The following is a 20,776-nucleotide window of genomic DNA, read 5'->3' on the forward strand; positions in this document are numbered from 1 at the left end:
AAAGTAAAAAATTAATATGAAGAACAAATGTCATAATTTTTCCAAAATTGATGACTCACTAGAAAACCCAAACTTTGTAAAAACTGACAGAAGTTTTTACAAAGGTATTATATTGTATCCATGGCTTCTCAACTACTCCTATGTGGGTCAATCAGTGGGCAGCACTGAGCACCCATGCCGTGGTAGGCATCAAATTTTAACAAGTTCATGGGACAGGGAACAATTTACTAGAATTTACTAGAGACATTTCCTTTTTACCCAACAATGCTGTTCAAGCCCATGTAGGATGAAGGGGTAGCTAGTAACCTGCTTGGAGCAATTTTTCTCACTCTCTGTGCCTCTCAACAATTTATCTTCTCTCTCCACCCTGGTCCCTAAAACAAGGATTGATCAATTTCATAAACAACAGAATAATTTCCTGTGTTCCCATTAATCAGGTTAACCACTGCATACTTCTTTCTTCAAGGTCAAGAAGGGGAACCAGTTTACCCTAATGTGAGAACAGCTTTGTATCTGTCTCTGCAGTCAGGACCGTGATCTGTTTGTGGAGAAGGTTTAATTTTGTGGACATTTGGTCCACAGTGAAGGAGTTCTTGGGTTTTGAAAAAGTGTCTCTCCACTATTGCTCAGATATGAAGATAAAACACAAGAGACTGAGGAAACAAAAAAAATGTGTAATATCCTCAGATTTTCAAAATGGACTCTCAATGGTTCCCTGACCCACATAGAAGGAGTTGAGAAGCCATGGATACAATCTCCCTGCACTCTTTTCATTCAGAAGGTGAGAAGGTTTGGGCAAAGTTGGATTTCTGGAGAGGAATCATCCATCAGGCAGCGGACACCATTTCAAACTCTGCTTCCTGTCAGATAGCATCCTAAGGCATGATGAAATTCAAGGCAAGCTCTGAGGCACAGAATTAAGAGTTGGCACCAGGCCTGACCAGTGGAGTATGGGCAGCCCTCAGCTGCTCTGACCTCTTTGCACTGAAATGAGAGGAAACTGTGACCTGGAGCTGACGTTTCCTCAGAGCATTGCCCAACTTTCCCAACAGAGGGACAATTCACTGATAATGGAGCTTTGAAGTGTCTGGCTCAGGGCCAGGAAACACTGGAAGTGTCCTTTGGAGAATATCTGTTTTAGATTACTCCCTGTGAGTAGGAAGCCACACATGCTAACTTTAGTCTTTCTCCTGCCTTCAGAACTTCGGGGCTGCAGGCTGATTGATCTCAAGCCTGGTTTTTTGGCTCAGACCTAAATAGCAGGCCTACTGGATTTGGGTGTTTTTGTTTGAATTTTTCCCGCCTTCTGTGCTGCATCCCAACCCTACATATATTCCCCTTCTTTGTCTCTTCTTTCAAAGCTCACATAAAGCTCATGTTGCGTGAAACATCCTATGTCTCCTTTTCAGGCATTTATTCAAAACGTGTTTCTGCAACAGAAACCCAAGTTTTCCTGAAAATTAAATGCCATTCTGAAGTGCTTTGCTGTATACTACTTTGGTTGTATGGCAGATTGAATGATGTGCCCCTCCTCCCCCCCAAAAAAATAGACTGAAGCATCTCTCTCATAACTTCAAAATCCAAATTCACTTTATAATAGGATTTTCCCACTCGGGCAGTTAATTCTGCTAAAATTCTATTAATACATCCAGCTTGATTTAGGCTTGATTGGTGCCGCTGCTTGGCTGAAGAATGTGAAATACAAATCCTTGCCATTCACAGTGTGGTCCTTAGGCCAGCTGCATGGCAGGACCTAGGAGAATGGGACTATGGGGTCCCACTCCTAGGCCAACTGAACCTGAAACTGCCTTTAAACAAGAATATCAGTGATTTCGATGTACATTCAAGTTGGAGAAATGCTCCTTTCAATAGCCACCCTCCTGAGGGAAAGAGGACGTAAGAATCAAGGAAGAAGGGCTTCAGCACTGACAAGATTCCAAAGAGGAGCCAGAGCAGCACCCCGCCTAGTGTTTTTCAGCCCTTGGCTCTTCATCCAAAAATCCCCACTCAACCTTCACCCCAAAGGAGTGGAATGACTTTTGAGTAGATCCATCAATTTTGATAACTTAAACACCAAAGATTCTAACCACTTGTTGAGGCTTCTCTCTATCTTTTGAGGATGGAAATTTTTGGAGTTGAGTTTGATCAGAAAGTGAACGGGTAATTCCTGGCTCCATCTGAACATGGATGTCAAGACAACAGCTTTGTATACAATGGCCAGACCCCTCCTCAGGGGAGCTCATCCCCAGGGCTGTGCAGAGAAAGGGTTGAAATCAATAAAAGATGTTGTGGTTTGGATCTGGAACATCCAAAGGCTCATGTGTTGAAGGCTTGGTCCCCAGTGCAGCAATGTTCATAGGTGGGGCTTTTGGGAAGTCATTGGATTGTGAGGATTCTGATCTCACCAAAGATTAATTCATTTGTGGCTTCATAATTGAATGCACTATTGTGAGGTAGTAGAAACTAAAGGAGGTGGGGTCTAGTCGAAGGCAGTGCATCCTTAGGGTCATGTCCTTGGAGACTATATCTTGTCCCCAGCCCTTTTCATTCTCTCCCTCTCCCTCTCCTCCTCCCTTCATCCCTATCTGTCTTTCCTTCTCCTTCCTGGCCACCATGAGGTAAGCAGCTCTGCTCTACCACACCCCCATGACATTATACCTCACCACAAGCTCTCAGTGGTGGGGCCAGGCAACTATGAACTGAAGACTCTGATCTTTTCTCCTTAAGTTGTTTTCTCAGTTATTTTGTTGCAGCAACAGAAAGCCAACTGACACCAAAGACAAAACAGTTCAGGGCAGGTCTGAGGGGTTAGGGAATCTCACATCTTCAAGTCAGCTTTTATGGGGGCATATAGTTGAGTTGGTAAGTTCTCTCCTTCTTACCAATGCTCAGCATCTGGTAATGAAGGTAGGATTCTCAGCCCCAATCAACTCCTAAATCAGTACCACTGGCACATGGGGTGGGGTGACCTGTTCTGATGGCCAGCATACCTTGGATGGCTCTTCAACACCAACAACTTCCCTTCCAACCAGCCACATTGTCTCTCCTCTTTCTGAACTCAGACTGCTGCTGCTTTCACTTCTTGATTTTTTAGCATCAATTTTCTACCTGACAAACAGTTCTACCCTGTGCCAAGCCCACCTGGTGGGAGTCCCTGCCAAGCACTTGCCAGGCTTCCCCTGGGAACCAGAACTTGTCTCCCCTGTATTTCCTGGAATTCTAGGCCAAAATGGAGAGTTGACTATAAACTTGACACCAATCGTATTAGACTGAATCACCACTAATTGACCATCCATGTTGCTCTGTTCCACTTGAGGAATTTGATTCTATTCTATTGGGCTTTAAATTACTGTTTTCATATGCCCATTAAGAAAGTCAGCCTTCACTCAGGCTACCACTCATAGACCCAGCCTGGCTCCTTCCAAGTTTCCTTTGCTACATTATACCCAAGCCACTGAAATACCAATCAACTTTATTGTTTTAACAGTTTGCCAGTTTCTATGATCCTGGCCATCCATTTATTTGGTCATATCCTGATACACTGCACAAAATTTCAGTATAAGACATGGAAAATACCACATAAATGTAAGAGACCAAGGGCCAGAGTTCCTCATCTGGAATCTGACAATGATCCCTGCAAGATCACTGTGCACTGACCTAGCATGCAATGGCCAACAAAAGACCTGCATACTTGCCTCTGGTCTTGTCCTCATCAGTTTCCTCTGATAGATTCTGCATCAGAATGCAGGTGGGCATGTTGTCTGATCATTCATCCTTGTGTATTCAACAAGGAAGAATACATGCATTTGTTCATAAAGTCGACAGATATTTGCAGAATATAGCAAATTCTTCTATGTACTTTTACTTGCCAAGTAGTCTTCCATAGGTTTTACCTTAGTTACCCTACTTAATGCTCATCAATACACTACTGCACGTATGAGGAAACTGAGGCATGACTCCATTGTCCACTCTTTACCATATTATCTTTTTCTTTTTTTTTGGGGGGGGGGGTTGGCTGGTGGGGGGTTACTAGGGATTGTACTCAGGGGCACTCAATCACTGAGCCACTATTTTGTATTTTATTTATCGACAGAATCTCACTGAGTTGCTTAGTGTGTCACTGTTGCTAAGACTGGCTTTGAACTTACTATCCTCCTGCCTCAGTCTCCCAAACAGCTGGGATTACAGGCATGCGCCACTGCACCAAGCTTTACCATATTATCTTTTGTCTCCACCAAGTGCCTATGTGAGCTTAGCATAGCACAGGAAGCTCTAGCCATTTAATGCTGAAAAATAGGCATGATCCTTGCCTTGTAGACCATGCTATGTAGTAGATGAAACATACATTCAGGATCATTGTTGATTAATCAAACTAATTAAAGCACTGCAAAAGACAAGTATGAGATGGTATAAGAACTTGTAACAATAAAATACTACCTAGATTGGATGTTAAGGAATACTTCCCTGAGAAAGTGACATTTAACTTTTCTGCAGACCTAGGAAATAAAGACTTTACCATAAGGGTCACAGAAAAATACTAATGGCACCTGCTTTCTTGATTGTTTCTTAAACTTCATTTATACTGCCTACCCCATGGCACAAGGTACCACATATCAAATACTGTCTAGTTCCTATAAAGAACAACTCTATTCCCTGGCCTCAAGAAAGGCATCATGTAGTTAGGGAAATAAGAGTCCTGTTCATTGATTGATATTTTTCCACAGCAAAGGCAATAATAACAATATCAGAATAATAATAATTATGAATAATAATTATTCAGAATAATCAGAATAATTAACACAGAATTTTTACTATTAGTTATGTGTTCTGTGCCCACCCTTCCATTTAAACTTCACAAAATCCTTTAGGATACATTCTACCATTGTCCACTTTTTGCAACTAAATACACTGGAGATCAGAGAAGTTACAACACTTGACCATGTAATACAACCAATAAATGGAAAAGGTGGAATTGGAACCCAGTTCAAGTCCAGGACACCTGCCCTATAGCTCTAGAGTTTTCAAACTCCTATGACGTCCTTCTCTGGTGGTCTAGTGGCTAGGATTCGGCGCTTTCAAACTCCTATGCCTCCAGTGGACCAGACATGGAATCTGGTCCACTGGAGGCCCCAACTTCCTTAATAAGACTCCTATAGTGCAAGAATTAAAACCAGGAACCAATAAATGGGATGGAATCAAACTAAAAAGTTTCTTCTCAGCAAAAGAAACAATCTGTGAGGTGAACAGAGAGCCTACATCCTGGGAGGAATTTTTTTACCCCTCACACATAGGGGTAGAGCACTAATCTCTAGGGCATATAAAGAACTCAAAAAGCTAAGCATCGAAAAAACAAATAACTCAATCAACAAATGGGCCAAGGACCTGAACAGACACTTCTCAGAAGAGGATGTATAATCAATCAACAAATAAATGAAAAAATGCTCATCATCTCTAGCAATCAGAGAAATGCAAATCAAAACTAAGATATCATCTCACTCCAGTCAGAATGGCAGCTATTATGAAGACAAACAACAATAAGTGTTGGCGAGGATGTGGGGAAAAGGTACACTCATACATTACTGAGGGGACTGCAAATTGATGCAGCCAATATGGAAAGCAGTATGGAGATTCCTTGAAAACTGGGAATGGCACCAGCATTTGACCCAGCTATCCCTCTCCTCAGTTTATACCCAAAGGACTTAAAAACAGCATACTACAGGGACACAGCCACATCAATGTTTATAGCAGCACAATTCACAATAACTGAACTGAGCTGATTTTTAAAGACATATGAGAAGTTTTGATTTCCACGGGAAATCTATTGGGTTTTAAAAGCTTAAAACTAATTTTTTAAATGTTTGAATATTATGAACGGTATATCAAATACATTTTGGGGACCAGAATCCGGCCTTGTAATTGCCAGTTGACAGCCTCAGCACTACTCCATATTGCTCCCAACACATAAGGAGACCACATAGTCATAGGTAAATAGACGAATAAACAATTGCCAACTGTTGCTTTTCTATAGGATAAATGGAATAATAGATACAGGTACTATATCTAAGAGGAACATAAAAGAGAATGAATAAATATATTTAAGGCAGAAACTATACAGAGAATATTTCACAATCGGAGTTGATGAGTCTACGCAGTTGAACAGCAATCTAAACAGAGAAGACAACACATAGGAAAACTTGAAGAGTGAGAAAGCCTGACATTCTCAGGGAAAAATAGTAGCTTGAAGTCTTTCATGCTATCGGAGAGCTTGTAGAACAGTATTGAAAGGTAGGAGGATCTGGTAAGCAGGGGTAAGACTTCAGATGATTCTGGATGCTATACTGAGACAGTTACTCTGAATCTGTTGATCATGAGTACATGAATGAATTAATCAGATAGCCACTTTACAAAGATTGCTCTGGTAAGAAGAGAGTAACTAGATGCAGAAGACAAGTCAGAAAATAATTACAACACTCAAGAGGAATCTCAAAGATTCCCAAAGAGTTGGTCTCTGACTGTACAGAAACATACATGCAATATGGGATAGCACGTATAAGAGGATCCCCAAATAAAATTTGATAGCAACATGAAGTTTATTAACACTAAGGAGAAAAGATTGGATGAATTTATTGGTCATCTATTTATGACCTAAACTCCAATGATTATCCACAAAAAAAGCAAAGAAATTTGAGGCAGATTATAATCAGAACTTCAAGCGTATATCTTTAAAAATGTTACAAACAAAATCCAAAAGATTAAAAATAATCTAGAATAAAAGAAATATGGAAAACGGTGATAGCTTCCTAAAAACATTAAATTTGGACATCACTGACTAGCAGCCAAGACAAGACTAGGAAATCCAGAAGATGCTGTAAAAAGAAGCTGGCAGGTGAGACTTGGTAAAGAACGTGGGGCTTTGGAGTTGAAGGACTAGGATTTGAATCCAGATCTGCTGTAGAACCTAAGACTCAGGGATTCAATGCTCTGGGTCTCAGCTCCCTCATGTAAAAAGTGAAGAAAATAATATCTTTACTAAAGATGTAAAAAGCACCTCACTCCGCATAGGCCTTCAAGAGATAACATTGTGGTTATTTTTCTGCAGAAGATGAGCCTTTTCCTGGCATTAAATTCTCAGAGGAACTGAAACTTCGTCAGCATGGAGATAGATAAAGGAATGGACAATTTTGCAAGCATTAGGTCACTCAAACAAACGACAAAATAAACTGTGCCCTAGCAAGCCAAGAACAGGAGGCTCCTTAAATCTGGAAAGTCTCATCCGCTCTTACAGGGAGGTCTGCATATTTCTTTTCAGCTGAGTGAAACCAAAAGTTTGCAAGCCTCCCTACAGATGAAACCTGGCTCATTCTCAGTTTAGGCTCCTGTAGCCATGTCAGTGCAGTGCCAGGACAGTGGGACAGTGCCTGGAGGGGTAATGCATCTATTCCAGAAGCCTTCCTCGGACTTCACATAGGCGGAGAGTCAACATGCTGACTCCAGTCCAGGACCACGAGAGGTGGGAGTGGAGAACCAGAAAAACAAGATTTCACACTTAAGCCTCTTCCTAAGTTGTAAAACTCTCTCCTTCCAGTAGAAGCTGGTCCAGGAGTGTAAACAGTAAGACAGGCACATAGGACTTGAAGCTGTCCTCTCTGTTCAACAACCTTCACTGCTCCTGCTTTATCCCACTGCCTCATAAACTCATTGACCCAGATACTTTGGTAGAAACAAACCTAGGAAACACCTAACTGAAACTTCCATCCGATTCAGAAATCACTCTTCCGTGTTCTTAACAGATAATCATCAACCTCTGCTTACAAACCATCTGTAGAAGAAAGTTAACTATCATGGAAGTATCAACTCCATAATTCTGAAAACCATAACTAAAAGTTTAAGTTCTCCATAATATGAATCCATCTTCTGATACTACCCTAGCATAGCCCTGCCCCACCCTCCCTTTTACCTGCCCACATAATTCAAGAAGCAGTGAATGAACTAATGAGAGAGTCAAGTCATATCACTATTAGTGGACTCTTGAATGTTAGTTGAACATCTGTTAGAAGCCATGCATGCTGCTAATCATGGTGGGGAATGCAAAGATGAAAATAAATTCTCTATTCTCGGGAATAGAGACAAACAGGACAATTGGGTGAATACATTTAGGTGCACCCCTCTATTTCAACCATAAAGAAATACAAGTTAAAATATAAAAAGGTAAAATCAGAAGACCTAAGATAAGCTCAAAAAACATTGTCGTGGGCAAGAAAAGAAACAAAGGTACCCATAGGCAACTAGGCTATGACTGTGTGGGCTCCTAAGTCTGAAGCAGAACTCTGAAGATGCAAAGTGCACCGGTCAAAGCCAGTTTCGTGCTTTGGAGGGAAGATCTGGCATGCCATACTTCTCCCTCCCTCTCCAGAAAAGGAGCTGGAAAGAGAAGGGGTAGTCCATGATTTTAGAGGAATCTGGAAACCTAGAGGAGTATGCAAATAAAACCATCCTTTTGACCAGAAATTGAATCCAGCAATACACTGGTTCCATAACTGGATCTAAAACATTCCCAATATCCCACTGCCTCTGTTGACCTTTAATAAAAATTCAAATTGTAAAATGACTTAACTTCAACTAGGGACAATATAAAGATTACCAGATAACAAATAGACTAAAAATAAAAATTCAAGAACAGAAAGTATGTTACAGAAACTTTATAATACATCTCTAAACCACTCATGAGAAATGACAATAGAGATTATAAAATTTTAGAAATATAGACATAAGTATCATATAAAAAACTCTAAGGGAAATGCCTAATCAGTAATCTTCATAGGGAAATTTATACCTCAAATATATTTATTTAAAATTAAAAAGGAATAAAAATAAAGCAATAAATGTCCAATTCATGAAGCTAGAAAAAGAGAATAAACTAAGAATAATAGAAGAAAGAAACTTCTAAATAAAATTAATAAAGCAGTGGTTCTCAACCAGTGACAATTTTGTCCCTCAGGGAACACTTTGTAATGTCTGGAGATATTTTTGATTGCCATGATTGGGATGGCAGGGGTGGTGTTGTAGGTAGAGGGTAGGGGTGCTGCTCAACATCCTGCAAGGCACAAGACACCTACTTAGAATAAAAAAGAATCCAACTCCAAATGCCAATAGCACAAAGGTTGAGAAACACTGCCTTAACTTTAGGGTGATCAGTAAGAAAGTAGTACCTTGAACTAAATTAGGGAAGTTAGAAGAAGGAGCAGTTTTAAAGTAAATAGAGTGAACTCTGCTTCATACACATTGTTTTTCAGGTACTCAAGGGATACAAGTTGGAATGCTCATCAGCCAGTAATGCAAAAATTATGTAAACATAAGCTAATTAGCTTGATTGGTTGCAGCATTACATTGGGAAGACCTTGGATTTTGAAACCACATCTAAACACAAAACTTGGCTCAAAATTTGGCTCTACCACATGCTATGGCAGGATTCTCAGCAAAGGTACCAAGTTCTCTCATCCCTGGCTTCTTCAGCACAGTGAAATTATTGTCACATAGTTACATGAGGATTAAATGAAATACATGTGAAAACCCAAACATAATGCTTAGGTCTTTTCAGTTATTGCAATTAATATTACATATTTGTTTCATAGTTTATATTTGAGTGCCCAGTATGTGCCATACAAATTGGATTCCTATTAGAAAAGAAAGAAAAGGAACATGGAAGGACCTCTGTCACTGGCTAATGACTAAGGAAGTTCAACTCTCAGGTTAAGGAAGCTAAACAAAGAGTTACTTTCCCAGAAGACCACTCCAATATATTTTTTCAATTTAGGCCAACCCTGAAGATACTGCCCCAGATCAATATCAAATCAGCAAGTTGTCAAGGGGATTGGGAGGCACACAGGAGATTGAGGCCACTTCAGGTCATACAGAGATCAAGCTTCATGGTGGTAGGAGGAGAACTTCATGTACATTCTGCTCTTCTGCTGAACCTAAACTCAAGCTGCTCAGTCATAAAGCCATTTTTGTGTAACCCTAAACCCACAATAATCTGGAAATGGGAAGCGTCTCGAATTGAGTATAATCATACTCCATGCCCTTCATACTGTTATCAAAAGAAAATGAGTAGTTAGAATATCCTTTATTAGAAAATGAGTTGCAAAACTTAGCAATTAATTGCAATCATGGTCAATTAATATTTCTCAACCTCAGGTCTGGTTTCATTACCTTTCTCTGTATTTGTCGATCCTTAGCACGTGACCCCACTAGACAGGGAACTGTGTATAGAAGATAAGGAGATGTTTTTGTCAGCTTTGTCACTGCTGTTGACTAAAAGACCTGACCAGGACAACTGTAGAGGAGGAAACGTTTATTTGAGGGCTCATGGTTTCAGAAGTCTGGGTCCATTGACAGCAGGCTTCATTCCTCAGGGCTCAAGATGAGGCTGAACATCATGGCAGAAGAGTGTGGTGGAGGGACACAGCTCACATGATGATCAGAAAGCAGAGAGAGAGAGAGAGAGAGAGAGGGAGTAAAGGAAGGAAGAAGCGAGAGCGTAAGAGAGAGAGAAAGACTCCACTCCAGATACATAATATATAGCCCAAAGGCATGCCCCCAATGACCCACCTCCTCTGGCCACACCCTATCCGCCTTCAGCTACCACTCAGCTAATCCCATCAGGGATTAATTCATTGACTGGGTTAAGGATCTCATAACCCAATCATATCTCCTCTGAACCTTCTTGCATTGGCTCACACATGAACTCCTGGGAGACACTTCACATCTAAATCTAACAGGAAGCCTTAGAGAGTATGAGCATAGATTTAAGAAGATATGACTCAGAAACCAAAAGACAAATGAAAACCCTGTAGGCTACACTGTGTCACATGCAAAGTCTGCCCCTTGTCTGTCCCACCACCTCCCACTGTCCTCCCCAACTCTGCACAGGGCTTCCTGTTTATTAAACCTCTTGAGCACTGAGTTATTTGCTTTGTACAATGGTGATTTAAGAAAGACTAAACCATCACTGCCTACAGAGAGCTTTCAAAACTAGGATGCTAAGTACATGTGAGAAGACATGAAGGATGTGACTCTACTCTGTGTACAACCAGAGTTATAAAAATTGTGCTCTATGTGTGCAATAGGAATTGTGATGCATTCTGTTGTCATATATGACAAATCAAAATTTTTTTAAAAAACTAGGAATAATAAAGATATAAGAATTTGCACAAACGTGTGGCAATCTTGACCAGGGTGAGTTTTCAAGTGAACACAGAGAAGGCTGAATAAAAGCCCCTGTGTGTTTTTCATTCTTTACCTAATTCATTCTTCCTCTAAATAATTCAGGAACTTTGACATGCTATTGGATAACCAGGAGAACAATGCCCATCAATTAGAGAGTTTACTAAGAAAGACAACAAGCACAGCAGCTTACAAGACACTTAAACGGGGATCCTTCCAGCACATACATCTTCTGATACTTATTTGTCTCATAAGCTAAAAACACAAGCATGCCCTCTACCTCCTAGTTCTCCTAGAAAGCATCTTCTTGAAGGACTCAAGTTCATCTCTGAGTCAAGCTCTGGATTTTTGCCAGCCTCATCTTCATTTGAGGGTGAGACCCACCCCATCCCTGGCAGGCACCCCCCCTCAAACTCCCACAAGAAAACCTGTTTGGGTTGGCCCATCTTCCACCAGCTTAACAGCTCCAAATCTCCTTCTATTCATGTCAACACTGAGCCTCGATAATTGTTTTTTATTCCCTGCAATTCAAGGCAGCCAGTTCATTATCTTCTCTTCTACCTACCATGGGCATCTGCAAGTCAGCTCTCTCACATCTGGTTCTTATTCCTGGATGACTAAATGTGCTATGTGATTTTCACCAATCCTATAGCCTCCCAGAGCTTCTGCATTATTACCAAGAGAAACAATAGGTTCCTCTTCCCACTGCCAGTGTCTAGCAGTTTACTGAATTTTAAAGATTATGTATTTGTGGGTGACAAAGATGTCTACGACAAAACAAGCTATTCTTCCTCCCTTAAAAACTATCTCAATTCATGATGAATACATCCACAGAGATATGTAGAATCATATTTAAAGTTGTATCTTCCAAAGAAAATTTACCCCAGTCATACATATGACAATCAAAAATAATTCATACATATTTTCATTCAACAAACATTTGTTGAGAAAGTTCTCCAGATATTGGGAGAAAAAAGGGAAAATCCCTTTACCTTTTCCTGCCTATTTTTAATCTTTTCTTTTAAAAAAAAGTTTGTATTTGTTTTAATTAGTTAGACATGACATTAGAATGTATTTTGACATATCATACACGGAGTATAGGTTCTCATTTCTGTGGTTCTACATGATGTGGAGTTACACTGGTCATGCATTCATATATGAACATAGGAAAGTTCTGTCATATTTATTCTACTGTATTTCTTACTCCCATCCCTCTCTCTTCCCTTCATTCCCCTTTGTCTAATTCACTTCCCTTCTCCTCACTTATTGTGAGTCATCATCTGCTTTTCAAAGAGAAAATTTGGCCTTTGGTTTTGAGGAACTGACTTATTTCATTTTGCAGGATAGCTTCCAATTTCATCCATTTACAGGCAAATGCCACAATTTCATTCTTCTTTATGGCTGAGTAATATTCCCTTGTGTATATGTACCACATTTTCTTTATACATTCATCTGTTAAAAGGGCACTTAGGTTGGTTCCACAGCTTAGCTATTGTAAATTGAACTGCTATGGACATTGATGTGACCATCTCACTGTAATATGCAGATTTAAGTCCTTTGGGTATATGCTGAGGAGTGGGATAAATGGATCAAATGGTGGTTCCATTCCAAGTTTTCTGAGGAATCTCCGTACTGCTTTCCAGACTGATTGCACCAGTTTGCAATCCCACCAACAATGTATAAGTGTACCTTCTTCCCCACATCCTCACCAACATGTATTGTTCCTTGTATTCTTGATCATTGCAATACTGACTGGAATAAGATGAAATCTCAGTGTGGTTTTAATTTGTATTTCTCTAATTGCTAGTGATGTTGAACATTTTTTAATATATTTCTTATATTTTTCATATATGTTGATCATTTATTTGTTTTTCTGCTTCTGTGAAGTGTCTATTCAGTTCCTTAGCCCATTTATTGATTGGGTTATTTGGATGGGGGGATTGGTGTTAAGTTTTTTGAGTTCTTTATATATCCTGGAGACTAATGCTCTATCTGAGGTGCAGGTGGCAAAGTTTTTCTCCTATTCTCTAGGCTCTCTTCATGTTATTGATTGTTTCCTTTGCTATGAGAAGCTTTTTAGTTTGATACCATCCCATTTATTGATTCTTGATTTTACTTCTTGTACTTTAGGAGTCGTATCGAGGAAGTCAGTTCCTAAGCTGACATGATGAAGATTTAGGCCTACCTTTCCTTCTTGTAGGCACAGGGCTCTGGTCTAATGCCTAGGTCCTTGATCCACTTAGAGTTGAGTTTTGTGTAGAGAGAGACAGAGGGGTCTAATTTCCTTTTACTGGATATGAATTTCCAGTTTTCCCAGCACCATTTGTTGAAGAGTCTATCTTTTCTCCAATGTATGTTTATGACACCTTTGCCTAGTATGAGATCACTGTATTTATGTGGATTTGTCTCTGTATCTTCTATTCTGTACCATTGGTCTTCATGTCTGTTTTGATGCAATACCATTCTGTTTTTGTACTATGGCTCTGTAGTATAATTTAAGGTCTGGTATTATAATGCCTCCGGCTTCACTTTTCCTGCTGAGGATTGCTTTGGCTATTTTGGGCCTCTTATTTTTCCAAAAGACTTTAATGATTTATTTTTCTATTTCTATGAAGAATATCATCAGAACCTTAATAAAAATTGCATTAAACCTGTATAGTTCTTTTGGTAGTATGGCCATCTTGACAATATTAATTCTGTCTATCCAAGAACATGGGAGATCTTTCCATTTTCTAAGGTCGTCTTCAATTTCTTTCCTTAGTGTCCTGTAGTTTTCATTGCAGAGGTCTTTTACCTCTTTTGCTAGATTGATTCCCAAATATTTTTTTTCCTTGAGGCTATTATGAAATGGAAGAGTTTTCCTAATTTCTCTTTCAGTTGACTTCATCACTGATGTATAAGAACACAATTGATTTATGGGTATTAATTTTATATCCTCTACTTTGCTGAATTCATTTATGAGTTCTAAAAGTTTTCTAGTGGAGGTTTTTGGGTCTTCTAAATATAGAATTATGTCATCAGCAAACAGGGATAGTTTGAGGTCTTTTTATTTCCCCATTTGTATCCCTTTAATTTCCTTATTCTGTCTGATTGCTCTGGCTAGAGTCTCCAGGACTATATTGAATAGAAGTGGTGAAGGAGGACATTCTTGTCTTGTTCCAGTTTTTAGAGGGAACACTTTCAATTTTTCTCCATTTAGAATGATGTTGGTCTTGGGTTCAGCATATATAACTTTTAAAATGTTGAGATATGTTCCTCCTATCCCTAGTTTTTCTAGTGTTTTGAACATGAAGGAGTACTGTATTTTGTCAAATGCTTTTTCCTGCATCTATTGAGATAATTATGTGGTTCTTGTCTTTAAGTCTATTGATGTGATGAATTATATATATTGATTTCCCTGTGATGAACCAACCTTGCATCCTTAGGATGAATCCCACTTGATCATGGTACACTATCTTTTTAATATGCTTTTGTATGCAATTGGCCAGTTTTTATTAAGAACTTTTGCATCTATGTGCATCAGAGATATTGGTCTAAAGTTTTCTTTCCTTGATGTGTCTTTGTCTGGTTTTGGTATCAGGGTAATACCAGTTTCACAGAATGAGTTTGGGAGGATTCCCTCCTTTCCTATTTCATGGAATCATTTGAGGAGTAATGGTATTAATTCTTCTTTGAAGTTCTGGTAAAACGTGGCTTAGAATCCTTCTGGTCCTGGGCTTTTTCTTTCTTGGTAGGCTTTTGATGGTATCTTCAATTTCATTGTTTGAAACTGATCTATTTAAATTGTCTATGTCCTCCTGATTCCATTTGGGTAGGTCACAGGTGTCTAGAAATTTATTAATGTCTTCAAGATTTTCTATTTTATTAGCATATAAACTTTCAAAATAGTTTCTGATCATCCTCTGTATTTCAGTAGTGTTCATTGTGATATTTCCTTTTCCATTGCACATTTTAGTAATTTTGAGTTTTCTCTCTTTTTGTTAGCTTGGCTAAGGGTTTATCAATTTTATTTATATTTTCAAAGAACCAACTTTTTATTTCATTGATTTTTTAATTGGTTTTGAGAGGGTTTTTTTAGCTCTGATTTTAATTATTTCCTGTCTTTTGCTGCCTTCGGTGTTGATTTGTTCTTTCTCTAGGGCTTTGAGACATAATGCTAGGCTATGTATTTGTTGACTTTCTATTTTGCCCTTTTGGTCTCTTACCCTAAGTCCAGAGGTACATTCAATGTCCTGGTCTCATAGTTAAAGTAAGAAGACACACTGAAGTGTCCCTGGTGCCATGTACCATTCCCAGAAATAATGTTATAAAACAGAGAGAGGGAGAGGCAATGATGTCTAGATCTGAAGTTCCCAGGTCATTAGAATAGCAGATGCTATTAATGAAAGTCCCCAGTGGTGCACTGGGCAGGGGAGAAGGGAAAGAGTAATAAGTTAGGCAGTAATAAGTTTCTCAGTCATTCTTGGATCACAAACCAGAGAATGTGAGCTGCAATTTTAACATAGCCAGTCCAAGGTTTGTCTGCAAATGTGCAGCCCACCTGCTCCGGAGGTTTTAGGGTTTCTGAGATTCAGAAGATTTCAGTATCCTTCAAGCAACAGCCCTAAGCTATGTTGGGCTCTTGTGTGTCACTTCCGAACCTGGTTAGTGCTCTTACCTGTTTTTCCTTTTGCATGTTTCTCTATATGTACCTTGGATAAAAATTCCTTTTGGTACTTGTTTATACTTCCTAGGATCCTCAGAGGTAAGTTACTTCCATGCTTCACTGCATCGGGTCAAGTGATAAGGAGGGAGAAAAACTAAGGTCTATGAAGAAGGCAAACTTCAGAAGAGGTCACGGAATTGAGACAGAACCACTTTTGTGCCTGTATTTCTGAGCCTGAAACTGAGCTACATTTTTATGTAGGTTTAACTTTTTGGTTTATTACTCGAACTAGATATAAAAAGAGACCATAGGAGTCAAGCATCTTGGTGCAGTGTCTGCTCAAATGGTTTCTGCAATTAATTCCCAAGAAACTTCTGGTGTGTTTCTCTAAAGGAAGAGTACATATTCCAATGAAGAAGAGTCCATGACATCTGCTTCCCATCAACACAATGGGAAATGGATGGACAGGGCCTTGTGGGAGACAGTGCTGGACAGCATTCAGTTGGGAGTCCAATAAATCTTCCAGATGACAGCAACGGTCTGACCCGACTGCTGCCCCAGCTCCATCTCACATCACTGCATCCTTTTTGTTCCAGTCATGATGCACTGTTCTCAGCTCCATTAATCTGCCATTCCCTCATATCCCTGGACTTTTCCATCTGCGCCACTATCCAAAAGGCTTTCCCCAACATCTACTTCTCCACCCAGTTAAGTCCCACTTGTCTTTCTTCTGTGATGATGGAAATAATATTAGCACGTACTTCAGAGGATAGTTGTGAGACTTAAAGGAGATTGACTGTTATTTTCTCAGAACTGTACCTGGCTGTAGCCAGTACTCCATACATTTTATCTATTTTCATTATCCTTCTTTCCAAATCCAATTCAAGCCTCACTGCTTACAGAAAACCTTCCATCAAACCTTTCCTCCCTATTGAGGTGCCCATCCTATGTGCACCAATTGCACACGGAAACTGTCTGTCACAATAATGACCCATTGTTGACTGTTTTGTGCAGATCCTGCTCTAATTTCTTCTATTTAATCTTCACATTTATACTAGGAGGTATTTGGATTATTATTCCCACTTTAGAAAAGATCACATAGGTTATTTTTTCCAAAGTCCCATAACTAGTAGATAGATGAATCAAAACTCAACCCCAGAGCTCTCTGGTTTGAGAGTCAATGTCTTAGACTTTGTCACACTGTATTTTATTCAATATTTTTGTTGCTTCCCCACCACCACCACAATTCGATTGCAAGTTCTTCAAAGACAAGGATGTCTGTTGTGAATATCATTGTTGTTGTTTTTCTTTGGCCCTGGCCCCGTGCTGTATGATTGCCAGTTGTTCAATAAATGTTTGCTAAATTAATATACATCCAAATTCCCTCCACACAAAAAAAGAAAAATGAGGACTAGAGAATCACAAAACTCAGTTGATCCAGGAGAGCCAAGAAGTTGTAGTTCCCATTTCCTGCTAATATCTTATAATCACGTCCAAGTTCTGGATCCTGAGAGGTTCTGTCTGACTAAATTTCAGCTGCGAAGATAGACTTATAATTCTCATAAACAGAGGCACGGTGTGGTCTACTGCTGTGCAAATCCAGCAGAGGAAAAGTAGTTGGACAGGAGAGGACTCTTCCCTCTGAGAAATCTATTTAACAAGGAAATCAACCAGAGAGTGACTCATGCCTGGATTGCCTTACTCTCCTTCCTGCCAATCCATGTCCATCACTCCCCTGAACGCCTAAAGTCCCTCCAAGGTGTCCACTGACTCACCAGACCTGTGTGAGCCCACATACCGCCTTCACATTTCCTACAGATTATTTAGACCCCCACGATTTGTGCTCTCGTTCATATGCTAATTTCATTCTGTCCCTTGTGTTTCATGATGAGAGCTTTTCTCCTAGATTAGACTGAAGACAGCAAAAGCTTAGTTGCTCAGTTTGGCACATGATAGACCTTCAATCAATGCTGAATGAATGGATGACTGGAGGAGAACAAAAAGGTAGAATGAATCAGTCAAACTCCCCTTTGGTTTCCATCCTCCCCCATTTGCCAGCCCATCATTAGCAACTCGGACCACTCTTGAGACACACATCCATCAGAGCATTTACCACTCTTTGCTATAATTGTTTGGCATCCAGTCATGAAAATATGATTGCATCTCTGTCTTCTTTTGGTTCACAGAAGCCAACACAGGTCCTGATATATAATACCAAAATGAAGATTAAATAAAATCATTCATTTATTCAATCTATATTGATTGTCCCAAGCTTTGTAGTATATTGTAAAAACTAAAATTTCAGGTGCTACCTGGACATCTTCAAATTCTGCATGTCCCCACAGGCCTGGGCCATGAGTTTCCCTGCTCTTACCAAACATGCCCTCCGCTCAGCAGGAAAGAGTCCCAACTCTGATAGTTCCTCTCATGCAGGTCATTGGCATCCCACCCAGTCCTCAACCTAATGAGTGTCTCCCAGCCCTTTCAATTATTTAAAAAAAAAAAAAAAAGCTAATCATATCCTCATGAAGGAACCAAACTTCACCTCTCCTCACCCCCTTGTCACTACAAAGCCTGCTTCTCACAGCCCCTGCTTGTTCACTGTCCCTCAGTGCAACCTCATTCAGCTCTGCGTGACATGCTGTGCCTTCCACCTCCAGAGTGAATATGGGTGACTGATAAACTCCTGTCATTCGTATGTGCCTGGTGTCCAAGTGTCCTGTGTATGACCCATCCCCTCCTATTTATGGATGGGGATACCTCCTTCACCATAGTCGTGAGATGCTATTAGAACAATTAGGTACTGGGGATTCATCTGTAATCAAGATAAATTGGGCTCTTTCTCACTGAAAGCCAGAGTCTCTGTTCCGTTCAGCTACTGAATTTACTGGCTCTCTCTCGTGAAATGGACCCTGAATTCCTAAGGCAGATGCTATCAATAAAGAAGAGGAACATGAAGAAGTTTCTGATGTGTTAGGGATGGGGAAGGGACAGGGTCTCAGGAGCCACTCTAGCCTGAGCAGATGACAGCCAGTATTGTGAAAACTGAAGATGGAGTAGCCTGTAAGGTAGAGTTCCTGCCCTCAAAGCCTCAGATATTTACTATCTGACTCTGTAAATAAGAAAAAAAAGGTTGTCTACCTCTGTACTAGAGAGTCACAGAGGTGGGGATGGGACACAGAACAGGCTGGCAGACTTCTCTGAAAAAAAGTGACTGGAACGGAGATAGGATGACAAAAAGGAAGCCAAGTGTGGACCTTCCAAACAGACAAAATAGCAAACACAAAGCTGTTACAAGGAATGAGGTCAGCAAGCTAATTCATTCATCAAATCATTTTTGATACCAACTCTATGCCAATCATTGCTCTAGCTAATGCAAATAAAAGAGAGATTAAATAGAACTTCCTGGCCCTGTAGAGCATAAATTCTGGGATTTTGTGTTTCATTTCTAAATGGTTTAATGCTCTTATCTGGTTGTCCTTTTGCCTGTTTCTTCATATATGCCTTAGTTGAAAATGGTTTTTGTTGCTTATTTATACCTACCTCCTAGCTAGAAATCTAAGTGCACCTCAGTTTTCTTTTTTGTCTACAGCAACATGGAGCCTGGTACTATAACAGATAACGAAGATTTAAGTAAAATCATTCATGCATTCAACAGATATTGTTTCAAGACCTAAATATTCAAGTGCTGCCATTTATACAACTAATCTTCATAATGAACAATATATTAAGAGTCAGCAATTTTTTTCTGCAAATGACCAGATAGTAAATATTTTGGGCGTTGCAGGTCATACAGTCTCTGTCACAACTTCTCAACTGAGGTTTAAATGTGAAAGCAGTCTTAGACAATGGGAAATGAAATAGCATGCGCATATTTATAAATATTAAAATTTAAATTTCGTGTAATTTTCACATATCATAAAATGTTAGTCTTTTCATTTTTACTCAACAAAAACTGAAAATGCAAAACCTACTCTCAGCATGTAGGCCATAAAAAAATTTAAAAATAAAAAAAAAAAAAAAACTCATGGCAAGCTGGATTCGGCCCTGGGACCATTATCTGCCAACCTCTGTTATAGACCATTGTTAGAAACTTAGAGCTGGAGGGAAAATGAGTAACCAAATGAGAACATGCATGTTCAACTCCCATCAGCTCAACAATTATTGAGCACCTGATACGTACACAGGCACTGTGCCCAGGGATTCTGTTATTCAGAGATCAAATGAATTTACCAAGTAAAAATTGAAAAGATGCCTCAACTAGATTCCCATGTGGCTTATCAAATGATCTCACATTTGCATCAGTTAAGTTTATGCCATTAAACTACCCCACCCATGAAAATTACCAGCTTCACAATATAGAGCACGTTTCAAAAGCAAAGGAAAATAACCCACAGTGTCTGCTTAGTGCAGTCTTTTTAAACATCCATACTTTGTTATTTCAAAACCAAATTTCTTCAAACAAGGCAAAGCACACATTCCTCACTCAGGGTTATGTACCAAAGATGCCAAGTTTGAAATTTCCAAACAAAGCTGCTTTTGAGTAATCTGAAGACAAAAAAGCATTTGAAAAATTTCTGAGCTGCTGGAAAAACAGCAGTTTTTTTTTTTCACCTTTAGATAAATCTGAAATGGGTAAATGGACTTACATTTACTTTCCAAAATAAATCCATTTGGGGCTGAAACTGAGAAAGAGAAGCCACAGAAATTCTCCATGGATTCCACTAATGGCTATTGATGCCAGAGACTTTAGAGAAAAAGAAAAGGGAATCAGAAAACTTGAGTTTCTAAATCTTCATTGGTTGGAATCCTTTCCCAGTATTGCACTCTGAAAAAAAAAGGGGGGGGGTAGTGAGGAGGTCCAAGTGGATACCTGGTAAAATATAGGATTCTAAATACGCTGAAGTC

The sequence above is a fragment of the Marmota monax genome, unplaced genomic scaffold (assembly GCF_021218885.2).
Source record: "Marmota monax isolate L192 unplaced genomic scaffold, Marmota_monax_Labrador192_F-V1.1 WCK01_AAM20220418_F8-fsc00118, whole genome shotgun sequence".
In the NCBI taxonomy this organism is placed as follows: domain Eukaryota; kingdom Metazoa; phylum Chordata; class Mammalia; order Rodentia; family Sciuridae; genus Marmota; species Marmota monax.